Source organism: Ranitomeya imitator, chromosome 1, assembly GCF_032444005.1.
Source record: "Ranitomeya imitator isolate aRanImi1 chromosome 1, aRanImi1.pri, whole genome shotgun sequence".
Lineage (NCBI taxonomy): Eukaryota > Metazoa > Chordata > Amphibia > Anura > Dendrobatidae > Ranitomeya > Ranitomeya imitator.
In genome coordinates, this window is record NC_091282.1 from 1,062,738,067 (window position 1) to 1,062,751,910 (window position 13,844).

Sequence of the window (13,844 nt, forward strand, 5' to 3'; positions counted from 1 at the left end):
TGTTTTTAAATAATTATTCATGAATAGATCTGTTGCTGGATACCGTTCCCTCTCTGATGATGACACTAACCTTTTTTGCATTCGGGAAGTCTAAATGAAGACTTAATTTTCTAAACTGCTCTGGGTCAGTGAAAGCTGAGCTCTGATTTGCTAATATGAGTAACAAAGACTGTTTTATGGTTGGACAATTTTGATAAAGAGTCCTGATTTGTCTTATTTATTGCTACATTATCAAAGTAACGTCAAACTTGTGAAATAATAACATAAAAAAAATCGTACAACTGAATGTAAAAACTGCAAGAAATGCCTTTCACAACTCTACCCTGCAATTAAATGTCTTCCATGTGATTCTTCAAGCTCATATTTACAGTAGATATTATAAATGTCACTCATAAGCATGACATAAGAAGTAAAATAAAAGATCTACCTCACTGTCGTCCCAACTGTTGCCTATTCTCCAGAGAAAACCAAGAACGCCAAAAGGAGACCTTTCTACTACACATAAAGTGAATACAGGTATGCTGGTTATAGCTAAGATGTCATATATGGAAAAACAGTAGTAGGTCCTAAAACATGCATTTAGTGAATGTGAATGGCAGTAGAAAGATACACTTACATAAAAGAATGTGGTTAGATGACTGTCTAGTGGGGTTAGCTAAAAAGAATCATCTGCGATCCCCTGCTGTTATGTCTGTAAATTCTTTTCCATCCTCCCCTGCACAGGAGCTGTGGTAAGATCAGACAATGTCCCTGTATAGTCAGACACATCCATTACACAGGACACAGCAGGGGCAAATGTATAAGATTATCACAACAAAAGAACATTTTTTTAACACATCCAATTGTGGAACTTATTATTATTCCAAAATCTATTAACCTTCGTCCGGCTGAGTAGGTACAATTATAACTATTCCGTTTTAAAATTGCAATAACTTTTTTTTTTTCGAAAAGCCATAGAGGGCTGAAATTTCATGACATCTCTGCAGTTTTGGTCCAGAATATATTGGCCAAATTTCAATAAAATATATATGAAGGTACAATTGTACCTCTGCAGCCGGTTAACGTTGTAAAATTATGCAGCCTGACGAAGGTTAATTAAAAATAACTTTTGTTTGTGGGAAAACCCCTTTACGCTTACGCCAAAGTTTTTTAAACTTTGTTAGAAAGGTTAGAGATTGCAGAGAAATTGTTTTTTTTTGTCCATTATTGGTATGTTTTAGCTAACAAACAATTCTAGGCAGATATTTTTGCTATTATAAATAAGGTATGTCACCAATGCATCTGCCCTACTCCAGAGGCTGCCCTTCTCAATCTCAGATACAGTAAGTCTTTGCAATGCTACATGGGCAGTTAGTGCTAACATGCAGCACGTAGGGAAACAAAAATATGAGCCCAATTCATAAAAGCTTTTATGCTAACGTAAAACGCTGCATAATTTTGGTGCAACTCAAGCCTGCACTAAAATGTTGTAACTTTTGGCGCTCTTGTGTGATTTTCGTCCAGCTCCGACAAAGTATGTACAGCTGGGGCAGAACGGGGTTTTGGCGACCTCGTCAGATTCATGATGAGCGGTGTCATTTGCCACGCCACATATCTTACTCCAGCAGAGACTGAAGAAGGATTTGTGGTGAGGCACACACAGAGGTGTACACCACTCATCCAATGCTTCGGATTCATGAATAGGTCTCTTCTTGAATCAGGAGCATCTAATTCCATCACATTTCCTGATCAAGACCGGCGTGAGCAATGCTGATCTTGATGAATCAAACCCTATGTATGGAAAGCTAATAATTGTGGAAGCAGTTATCTACCAAGTGAACACATTTCTTATATTGTTAATGGAAGAAAACAGTACAAGTCATACTGTAATGACAGGGCAGCACGGTGGCGCAGTGGTTAGCACAGCAGCCTTGCAGCGCTGGAGTCCTGGGCTCAAACCCCACCAAGGACAACATCTGCAAAGAGTTTGTATGTTCTCTCCGTGTTTCCTCCGGGCACTCCGGTTTCCTCCCACATTCCAAAGACATACTGATAGGGAATTTAGATTGTGAGCCCTGCTGGGGACAGTGATGATAATGTGTGCAAAATGTAAAGCGCTGCGTAATATGTTAGCGCTATATAAAAATAAAGATTATTATTATTAATAGCTAAAAGTATGGATCAGAAGTAATGGATGAGAGTGTAACTCCAGTTTTTTAGCTACATAGGTGCAGGTGGACAAAATGTAATCATACTATATAATTTCTTGCTGTTTTTCAACTATTTTCCTTTTTTTTGCCCATTGTTTACTTTTCAATCATTAATCTATTCTTACTTATTTTTCTTCTAATTTATTGTTGCTTTTTAACTACGGTACTTACCTATTTTGTTTTCCTTTCTTTTTTCAATCATGTATCTATTCTTGTTTATTTTTCTCTTTTTCTTTAATGTATTCTTAAACGCCGGATAATTATATTAATTTACTTCTTGGAATTCTGCAAACCCTGTGAACAATTGTTTTCTATAAATTGTAATCCAATCTTTCACAAGACTACTAGAAATGTAATTACCTATTCGTTGAATTATTCCATGAGACTGGAGTAGTCACTGCAAAGTTTCTATGCTACAAAGTGTACTCCAGTGTACTTAATATTGTAATGTTCAATCTTGCAGACGTTACAAAAATATCCTCGGGGGTCTTGAACACCACATAACAAAAACATTGATTATGCAAAAATGAAAACTTGAAACAGCAATGAAGATTCTCTGAATTGTCAGACCTGTTAACATTGCTTAGTGGGTGAATAACTTACTGTATCAAGGAAGTCACAAAGGCTTTTACCGCAAATTTGACCTACAGGTCTTGAAGAATATTTTGTTATCTGCCACTATGCTGAAGTTGAACGCTTGTACGTAATCGGGTAAGACAGCAGTCCGATATAAAAATCAGTTTGAGAAAACAGAAAAACATAGAATTGTCTACAATGCTATTGTGTTCAGCTAAAAAAACAGGCACTACCAGAAAAAAGGTCAATCATCCACATCTTTAGTTTTTGGACACTATTTGCCTAAATTGAAGTTAATGCCTCTGTCAAGGGCACAACAGAATGCCACTTTAGGTAAGTCACTTAAAATCCCCTGGTAGTCTCATGATTTTGGGTATAGACATAGTTAGAACACTTTTTTAGGTCTTAAAGTTATTGTTAATTAGGACAATGAGTACAAGTCATTGACCATTCATTTTAATCAGTAAACAGTTCTTATTTCTGTATGCTCCACATATGTCCGCACTGAAAACCATGCACCAAGCCAAAACACAATGCAACATATCTACTGATTTAAATGACTAATCTGTTAACCTTACTCTATAAAAGATACTAGAGCAAAGCTAATGTCTAATGCAAACCTCCTCCCACTCCTGACCTAGATAAAGACTATCCGTCTGTTGCACACATGTACATGCATTTGCTCCAGCTATTACATCTATAGTAATTAGAGCAAAGTGCAGGCTTATCAGTGCTATGTCACATACGTCTACTGTCCTCATTTTTGTTACACTTCAAAAAGTAGAGCAATTCCTCTTTTAGGAAAATGTTCAGCCAAAAATTGATGTAATCATTCAAATCATCCAAATGACGCTGACAACTGAAAATAGACAACTTCATGAACCATGTACAGTAATACTTATGGTGATACAAGACTCATACTTAGTACTAATTTAATGGTGAATAATGGGATGTACAAAAAAGAAGACAAATCTATTATTAAATCATTAACTATTATTCATGATTCGAGGACCCATAGGATACGCCCAATGAGTAACATTTATGTAGGTTAGTCAATTTTAGAGGGGAGCCCTCATAGATCCACAATAGCTCACTGTAGGACAGGGTGCCTGGCATCACAATCCAACTTGGTGGGAACTCCGGATGTGTGGAGATCCTAAGTTCTCAAGGTTACACTGTATTTCTGTGACTTCCAAGCTAATATATCTGATGACCTGTAACCTATGAGTCCCCATTTACAGTGGCGTAACTACAAAGTTATGGGCCCTGGTGCGAACATTCAAATGGGGCTCACCCCATGCCAAAATATTTTCCACTCATATTCACATTTTCCCTATTCATTTCACACACTATAGTTTTGTTGCAATGTTTTATAGTGCAATATTTAATAACTATAATTACATTACATGATACACTTTAGCATTTAAAGGGAACCTGTCACCTACTTTATGCCCCCAAACCTATGACTACTTGTCCCTGCAGCTTCCTAGTACAGCCCTAATGTTCTCTGTCTGACCTAATGCTGTCCTGTAATTGCTGAGAAAAATGATTTTATAACTTACACATCCCTATGCTAATTAGGGTGATGTCATGGGAAGTGCAGACACTCTGGGCGTTCATGTCCTGCCTCGCACTGATTCTAAGCGCACTCCCGGTGTTTGAAATCTGTGTGCTGTTTCTTCCTGGTATGATGCTGCAGCGCATCATTTCCGTTCCTGTGCAGTGTGGGGTGTATTGGGTGTACTGGTCGGCTCTGGAGCATGCGCACTGCATGTTCTGAAGCTGACGACTACACCCAAAACTCCCCCACACTGCACAGAACCGGAAATTATGTGGACGCGCGTCGTACCAGGAAAAAACAGCACACAGATTTCAAATGCCAGGAGTGCGCTTAGAATTGAGGCGAGGGAGGACATGAATGCCCAGAGCTCGGTGGGCCCCTAAGCACTCCAGGTCCCATCGCAGCTGAGGCCCCTGCGACAAACTTGGACAGGTTGGACAAGATTGGAAAAACAGGCCCTCTTCCTTGTAGAAACAGTGCACATATCTGTCAATGGACTGTGCTTGGCAGTACAGCTCAAGTCATTAAAGTCATTGATGTGGATATATGATACAACAGACAACCTTAATTTATTTCATCTTACAGCATTATACATCATTTCCTATAAATTACATTTCTTTGTCCATTTATATAAAATATCAATTACAGTAGTTTGCATTAGTAAAGATAATACACCAAATGTGTATAATGCCCTGCATATAGACCGTGATAACTGTTCTTTTTGCTAAGTACATAAATACACTATAAGGACAAAAGTATTGAACACATATTTTAATCACTGAATTCAGGTTTTACATTCAGTAAAGTTGTATATGCTGGCAGTTGTATAAATCCAGCTCCTTTGGCTTGTTCTAAAGAGCTCACTGATATCAGCATGGTCCACACCTCGAGAAAGAAAGGCGCGTCGGTGTCAGCGTGGCACATGTCCGGACTCCTTATACCATGGGTAAGCAACTGTAATATGGGGGTGGAAAAGGCTCCATTGATTTTGCGCCCATTCACAATAATCTTTGGGATACATTGGCCTTATCATATTCCCCTCCTGTGCCTTCCCGTGCACTAAGCACTTTATTTGCAGCATAGTACAAACTGGAGTGTTAGGACATTAGCAGCCATCATTACCTGATCCTAGTCTGTAATGTAATGTAATTAGTATTAATAAATTTATAGTTTTTTATACAATTGGACGTATCACTCCTATTTATTTCTGTTGATATGTAACTTACGCTTTGTCTCCATAAAATGAGAGGCCCGGACTAATTTCTTACAAAAGGGCCTCAAGCTGTCAGTGTCCATCGTCCATCCCTGTATCTGACAATATCCACCTAAGAAGATGAGAGAAACACTTTAACGCCTATGGATTTAGATGTCATAAATACCGTATTTTTCCGACCATAAGACGCACTTTTTTCCTCCAAACTTGGGAGGAAAGTGTGGGTGCGTCTTATGGTACGGATGTAGCATGTGGGGAGGGGGGCAGCAGTGAGTGGGATCGCACTGTTATCCCACTTCAGGATGTCCCTGCTGCCCAGAATCAGTGCTAGAGAAACCATGTGCTCCCGATGATTAAGTGCAGTGAATATTCATTAGCGGTGAGCCGGGAGCAGCAAATGCTTAAGCAGGGACACACATGGCTTCTCCAGCGCTGATTCCTGCAGCAGCTGGGCAGGTCTGTGTGTCTGGGGGAGAGGAGGCAGCAACAGGGGCCAAGGGAGAGAGGAGATGGCTGCATACCTGCCTGCCATGCCTCGGCTGGACGCTGAGTGCTGTGCAGGAGGACCTGTGATGATGTCAGGAGTGGGCGGGCTGGAGCATCACATGGCAGCTCAGAGCCCTCCCTCTTCCTGACATCATCACAGGTCCTTCAGGCTCTCCAGTCTCCACTAGAATCTGCAGCTTCCTCATAAGCTGTGCTGTGGAAAGGAAAGCAGTCATGGGATGCTCCAGCTTTAACCTCACCACAGTGTGGCTGGCTGCCACATTTAAGAGGTTAGTCTTTACAAAACACACCAAATCACTCTGCCACTCCTTTGGTGAACTATAACTCCCAGCATGTCATAGGATCTGCAGGACATGCTGGGAGTTATAGTTCTCCCATGGGATTTTAAAGCAGCACTCCAGTGTTATTTTGCAGTGCTGGAGTGGTGCTTTAAATATAAGCCCTGTGCCCCCATTCTTATACTCACCCTCCAGCATCTTCATATAGTGCTTTACAGACACCGCACTGGTCCCACAGCTTCCAACATAATAACATACTATTATATATAATAACACCACATATAATAGTATGTCATTTATGTTATTAAATATTTTAACACATTTTTTAGCTTCAAATATTTTTTTTCCCTATTTTCCACCTCTAAAACCTGGGTGCGCCTTATAGTCCGGTGCGTCTTATAGTCCGAAAAATACGGTAATCCTCTTGGTGTAATGAGCAGGTGTCCCAATACTTTTGATCATCTAAGGTATATTCAGCTGTTGGGGCTAGCACCAGAATCATATCATCATTAGAATTCAATTCCATCGGTATACTTAACAGAAGATGAATTACTGTATATAGTGTCTGGGAAGAAATGGCTCATTCATTTTACAGGGAGCTTGGAGATCCTCACTTTTGCATGCTTGAAACAAACAGGGTTGATGCAGTGATTATTCTTATACATTGCACTCTGTTCTTAAATTCCAGATTATTGCCGGCTATCCATTTACACACAGCAGATGTCTGCACCTGCTGGAACTTGATGAGAATTATATTACTTAACATTACATCAATAGTCTTAATGCTCTTGAGAATACTGAATAATAACTATGCAATCTATTACATTAAAATAGACACTAATATATATAATTAAAGTTTTTCTATACATCAATACAGATGTAGCGGCCACTAACTTGACACATGATGCTTCATTATATGATTCTGCGAACACTCTCAATGGTTTGTGCTGTGTTAAACTGCAAGTTATGTTCCGATATATGGCTACACTATAGTATGTAGCGTGTTGATCAAGTCAACTTTTACATGTCTCCTGCGTGCGCATTTACTTTATAAATATGTGTCATTTTTAGGCAGAGTGAGTGATAGGCAAGGTGGTCTTCTGGGGTACCGTCTAGCAATAAAGACTGGAGGGGGAACCAACAGGGATTTTAAGAATTGTACTTAATTTTTACATTGTATTTTTGTTGCCTATTTGCAATGAACTTTAAAGGGAACCTGTCACCTGAATTTGGCGGGACTGGTTTTGGTTCATATGGGCGGAGTTTTCGGGTGTTTGATTCACCCTTTCCTTACCTGCTGGCTGCATGCTGGCTGCAATATTGGATTGAAGTTCATTCTCTGTCCTCCATAGTACACGCCTGCGCAAAGCAATCTTGCCTTGCGCAGGCGTGTACTACGGAGGACAGAGAATGAACTTCAATCCAATATTGCAGCCAGCATGCAGCCAGCAGGTAAGGAAAGGGTGAATCAAACACCCGAAAACTCCGCCCATATGACCCAAAACCAGTCCCGCCAAATTCAGGTGACAGAGTCCCTTTAATGAAACTGCAATGAACCCAGGTATATGCAGCTAATGTTACTCTAGAAAAATCTGCACAGGTTGTGCGGGTCCTCAAATTAGAGAGTGGAGCTGCAAAATGAGCTGTTGTGTGCAAGTGTCTGGGGTCTGTATTTGTTTAGGGTCTCTGTTAGGGCTAGCGGAACACACCAAATAATTAAATAGATACAATAAGGTGCGCTCGCAGCCCGGGGTCCACCGTGCAGAGATGGAACCTGCTGCTAAGTAATGACGGACTATATGGCGGTACAATGAGGATACACACATGGGTTAACTTCACCCTGTATGAAGAAAGCGATTCCTGTTAAGTCACAGGGTGGTGGTACCGCACAGAGAGCGCAAGCAAGTAACCACAGAACTCTATCCCAGGACACAGGATTAGAGTTAATGTAGACCTCTTGTGATCGACACCACAATTGGGGTATCAGAGGTAACTAATATTCACAGAAGTGCATGCTGTGCCACACTAGCGGATGCCACAAACCACCCAGACTTGGGTAAAGTAAGCACTCTAATAGTGCACGGCGCTGCACTGGCGGTCACAGCAGTTAGACGCTGTTTCATGCGTTAAAGCTGTGAGTTCAGCCGGGTGCTAGATTGCAGCCATACACCTTACGTGAACAGTCATACACAAGGGATGGGTTTTTAAGGAACGACTTGCACTCATCAACACACACACGATAACAATTGTATACTAGCGCATGGTCGTGCGGTCATGCGAAGCTTATACAGCTGCAGCACGTTCAGGACCTTCCAATAAAGGACCAATGGGAAGCTGCCACAGAAGTTTAGCACCTTCAGGGCCTTCCAATAAAGGACCAATGGGATCTGCTGCAGTATCTGAGCATGTGACCCCTGACCTCCAATGGGAGGTCATCCCGTGGGCATGCTCAGAAAGGGAAAATCTGGACTTAGTCCCAGAAAGACTTGCTCGCTGCTGAACATTGCTGGCTACAAGAACAGAGCCTGGAAGGGTAGTAGTAACCAGTTGTACAGTATTAGCCTGAGCTAGACGCTGGGACCGACGTCTCCGCTGAGCAGACTCCACTGCGGCTGGAGAAGAATGGGAGACCGCAGCGGAGATGGTTCGAGATTCCCCCTGTGCAGAGGCGGGAACTCGACACCTAACAGTCTCTAACCTGTGATAGTTTTTTTTCTTTATGGGGTTAGGGCTCTAAATATTTTCAGTTTTTTAAGGGAATGTGATAGGATCAGTATTTGAAGGTCTGTAATTTATTTGGGGTACATAGCAAAGCCAAACAGTCTGTATTCTAGGGTTTACTATGGTATTTATTCTAGATACTTTATTCATTTAGGTTTGTTTCAGTGTCAGTGTTTTTATTTAGGGTGTCTGGATTTGTTTAAGATGTGTACATTTTTTACAGTTTTTTTTTAGGGAACATGCTGCAATGGTGGTAACTCACATGCATCCTCCGCAGCCCTCTACTCACAGTCCAGGTTTCGTTGTCAGACCATTCTGCTAGTCTGCCTCATGCTGCACTTCTGCATTGCTTGTGACATTACATAGTAACATAGTAACATAGTTAGTAAGGCCGAAAAAAGACATTTGTCCATCCAGTTCAGCCTATATTCCATCATAATAAATCCCCAGATCTACGTCCTTCTACAGAACCTAATAATTGTATGATACAATATTGTTCTGCTCCAGGAAGACATCCAGGCCTCTCTTGAACCCCTCGACTGAGTTTGCCATCACCACCTCCTCAGGCAAGCAATTCCAGATTCTCACTGCCCTAACAGTAAAGAATCCTCTTCTATGTTGGTGGAAAAACCTTCTCTCCTCCAGACGCAAAGAATGCCCCCTTGTGCCCGTCACCTTCCTTGGTATAAACAGATCCTCAGCGAGATATTTGTATTGTCCTCTTATATACTTATACATGGTTATTAGATCGCCCCTCAGTCGTCTTTTTTCTAGACTAAATAATCCTAATTTCGCTAATCTATCTGGGTATTGTAGTTCTCCCATCCCCTTTATTAATTTTGTTGCCCTCCTTTGTACTCTCTCTAGTTCCATTATATCCTTCCTGAGCACCGGTGCCCAAAACTGGACACAGTACTCCATGTGCGGTCTAACTAGGGATTTGTACAGAGGCAGTATAATGCTCTCATCATGTGTATCCAGACCTCTTTTAATGCACCCCATGATCCTGTTTGCCTTGGCAGCTGCTGCCTGGCACTGGCTGCTCCAGGTAAGTTTATCATTAACTAGGATCCCCAAGTCCTTCTCCCTGTCAGATTTACCCAGTGGTTTCCCGTTCAGTGTGTAATGGTGATATTGATTCCCTCTTCCCATGTGTATAACCTTACATTTATCATTGTTAAACCTCATCTGCCACCTTTCAGCCCAAGTTTCCAACTTATCCAGATCCATCTGTAGCAGAATACTATCTTCTCTTGTATTAACTGCATTACATAGTTTTGTATCATCTGCAAATATCGATATTTTACTGTGTAAACCTTCTACCAGATCATTAATGAATATGTTGAAGAGAACAGGTCCCAATACTGACCCCTGCGGTACCCCACTGGTCACAGCGACCCAGTTAGAGACTATACCATTTATAACCACCCTCTGCTTTCTATCACTAAGCCAGTTACTAACCCATTTACACACATTTTCCCCCAGACCAAGCATTCTCATTTTGTGTACCAACCTCTTGTGCGGCACGGTATCAAACGCTTTGGAAAAATCGAGATATACCACGTCCAATGACTCACCGTGGTCCAGTCTATAGCTTACCTCTTCATAAAAACTGATTAGATTGGTTTGACAAGAGCGATTTCTCATAAACCCATGCTGATATGGAGTTAAACAGTTATTCTCATTGAGATAATCCAGAATAACATCCCTCAGAAACCCTTCAAATATTTTACCAACAATAGAGGTTAGACTTACTGGCCTATAATTTCCAGGTTCACTTTTAGAGCCCTTTTTGAATATTGGCACCACATTTGCTATGCGCCAGTCCTGCGGAACAGACCCTGTCGCTATAGAGTCACTAAAAATAAGAAATAATGGTTTATCTATTACATTACTTAGTTCTCTTAGTACTCGTGGGTGTATGCCATCCGGACCCGGAGATTTATCTATTTTAATCTTATTTAGCCGGTTTCGCACCTCTTCTTGGGTTAGATTGGTGACCCTTAATATAGGGTTTTCATTGTTTCTTGGGATTTCACCTAGCATTTCATTTTCCACTGTGAATACCGTGGAGAAGAAGGTGTTTAATATGTTAGCTTTTTCCTCGTCATCTACAACCATTCTTTCCTCACTATTTTTTAAGGGGCCTACATTTTCAGTTTTTATTCTTTTACTATTGATATAGTTGAAGAACAGTTTGGGATTAGTTTTACTCTCCTTAGCAATGTGCTTCTCTGTTTCCTTTTTGGCAGCTTTAATTAGTTTTTTAGATAAAGTATTTTTCTCCCTATAGTTTTTTAGAGCTTCAATGGTGCCATCCTGCTTTAGTAGTGCAAATGCTTTCTTTTTACTGTTAATTGCCTGTCTTACTTCTTTGTTTAGCCACATTGGGTTTTTCCTATTTCTAGTCCTTTTATTCCCACAAGGTATAAACCGCTTACACTGCCTATTTAGGATGTTCTTAAACATTTCCCATTTATTATCTGTATTCTCATTTCTGAGGATATTGTCCCAGTCTACCAGATTAAGGGCATCTCTAAGCTGTTCAAACTTTGCCTTCCCAAAGTTCAATGTTTTTGTGACTCCCTGACAAGTCCCCCTAGTGAAAGACAGGTGAAACTGCACAATATTGTGGTCGCTATTTCCTAAATGCCCAACCACCTGCAGATTTGTTATTCTGTCAGGTCTATTAGATAGTATTAGGTCTAAAAGTGCTGCTCCTCTGGTTGGATTCTGCACCAATTGTGAAAGATAATTTTTCTTGGTTATTAGCAGAAACCTGTTGCCTTTATGGGTTTCACAGGTTTCTGTTTCCCAGTTAATATCCGGGTAGTTAAAGTCCCCCATAACCAGGACCTCATTATGGGTTGCAGCTTCATCTATCTGCTTTAGAAGTAGACTTTCCATGCTTTCTGTTATATTTGGGGGTTTGTAACAGACCCCAATGAGAATTTTGTTACCATTTTTCCCTCCATGAATTTCAACCCATATGGACTCGACATCCTCATTCCCTTCGCTAATATCCTCCCTTAAAGTGGACTTTAGACAAGACTTTACATAGAGACAAACCCCTCCTCCTCTCCGATTTTTACGATCCTTTCTAAACAGACTGTAACCCTGTAAGTTAACTGCCCAGTCATAGCTTTCATCTAACCATGTCTCGGTTATTCCCACTATGTCAAAGTTACCTGTAGATATTTCTGCTTCTAGTTCTTCCATCTTGTTTGTCAGGCTTCTGGCGTTTGCGAGCATGCAGTTTAGAGGATTTTGTTTTGTTCCAATCTCCTCACTGTGGATTGTTTTAGAAATGTTCTTACCTCCCTTCTGAGTATGTTTTCCTGGGTCGTCTTTGTTCGAGTCTAATGTTTTTCTTCCCGTCCCCTCTTCTTCTAGTTTAACGCCCTCCTGATGAATGTAGCGAGTCTTCTGGCGAATGTGTGTTTCCCAGGTTTGTTGAGGTGTAGTCCGTCTCTGGCGAGGAGTCCATCATACCAGTAATTCACACCGTGGTCCAGGAATCCAAATCCTTGTTGTCTGCACCATCGTCTTAGCCAGTTGTTTGCATCAAGGATCCTGTTCCATCTCCTGGTGCCATGCCCGTCTACTGGAAGGATAGAAGAAAAAACTACCTGTGCATCCAGTTCCTTTACTTTCTTCCCCAACTCTTCAAAGTCCTTGCAGATTGTCGGTAGGTCCTTCCTTGCCGTGTCATTGGTGCCAACATGTATCAGAAGAAATGGGTGGACGTCCTTGGAGCTGAAGAGCTTTGGTATCCTATCGGTCACATCCTTGATCATCGCACCTGGAAGGCAGCATACTTCTCTTGCAGTTATGTCCGGTCTGCAGATGGCTGCTTCGGTGCCTCTCAGTAGTGAGTCTCCCACCACCACCACTCTTCGTTGCTTCTTGGCTGTACTTTTTGCTGTCACTTGTTGCTGTGTGCCCTTTTCTTTTTTGCTTGCTGGTATTGCTTCATTCTTAGGTGTGCCATCTTCATCCTCTACAAAGATTTGATATCGGTTCTTCAGTTGTGTGGTTGGTGATTTCTCCATGGTCTTCTTGCTTCTTTTGGTCACATGCTTCCACTCATCTGCTTTTGGAGGTTCTCTGACACTTTTTGCACCTTCTGTGACCAGTAGAGATGCTTCTGTTCTGTCTAGAAAGTCTTCATTCTCTTTGATGAGTTTCAAAGTTGCTATTCTTTCTTCCAGACCCCGCACCTTTTCTTCTAAAAGGGCCACTAGTCTACACTTCTGACAGGTGAAATTGGATTCTTCTTCTGGTCGATCTGTGAACATGTAGCACATGCTGCAGCTCACCATGTAGGTTGTCACATCTGCCATGTTGCTCCTAGATCCTGCTGACTTGCTGTGTGTTTTCCTTCTTGTGTAATCTACTCAGCCAAGCTCTCTTGCAATAATGTCCTACAGGCAAAAATTCTGATGCTTTCGAAGCAGCTGGTCCCGGCTGTACCCAACGATCTTCTAGCTTAGGGAGACTTCGCTTCTCCCAGAAGGCACCTGGAATATGCAAATTAGCCTCCTGAAGCTTGAATCCCTGGTTTGGTGATGCTTTCGAAGCAGCTGGTCCCGGCTGTACCCAACGATCTTCTAGCTTAGGGAGACTTCGCTTCTCCCAGAAGGCACCTGGAATATGCAAATTAGCCTCCTGAAGCTTGAATCCCTGGTTTGGTGATGCTTTCGAAGCAGCTGGTCCCGGCTGTACCCAACGATCTTCTAGCTTAGGGAGACTTCGCTTCTCCCAGAAGGCACCTGGAATATGCAAATTAGCCTCCTGAA

At 41.5% G+C, this 13,844-nt stretch overlaps 1 protein-coding gene across 4 annotated transcripts in view; it reads right to left on the reverse strand.

Moving 5' to 3' along the window:
• The window catches only part of FSTL5 (follistatin like 5), a 1,350,822-nt gene that overhangs the window by 1,310,845 nt on the left and 26,133 nt on the right, over window positions 1-13,844 (reverse strand). For 2 of the 4 annotated variants that reach the window (XM_069744172.1, XM_069744170.1), the window contains exon 2: window positions 5,553-5,651. The exons of the other annotated variants lie outside the window; for them this stretch is intronic. The gene's annotated coding sequence lies outside the window, so the exon portion shown is untranslated. The remainder of the gene's footprint in view (window positions 1-5,552; window positions 5,652-13,844) is intronic. 4 annotated transcript variants of the gene reach the window in all.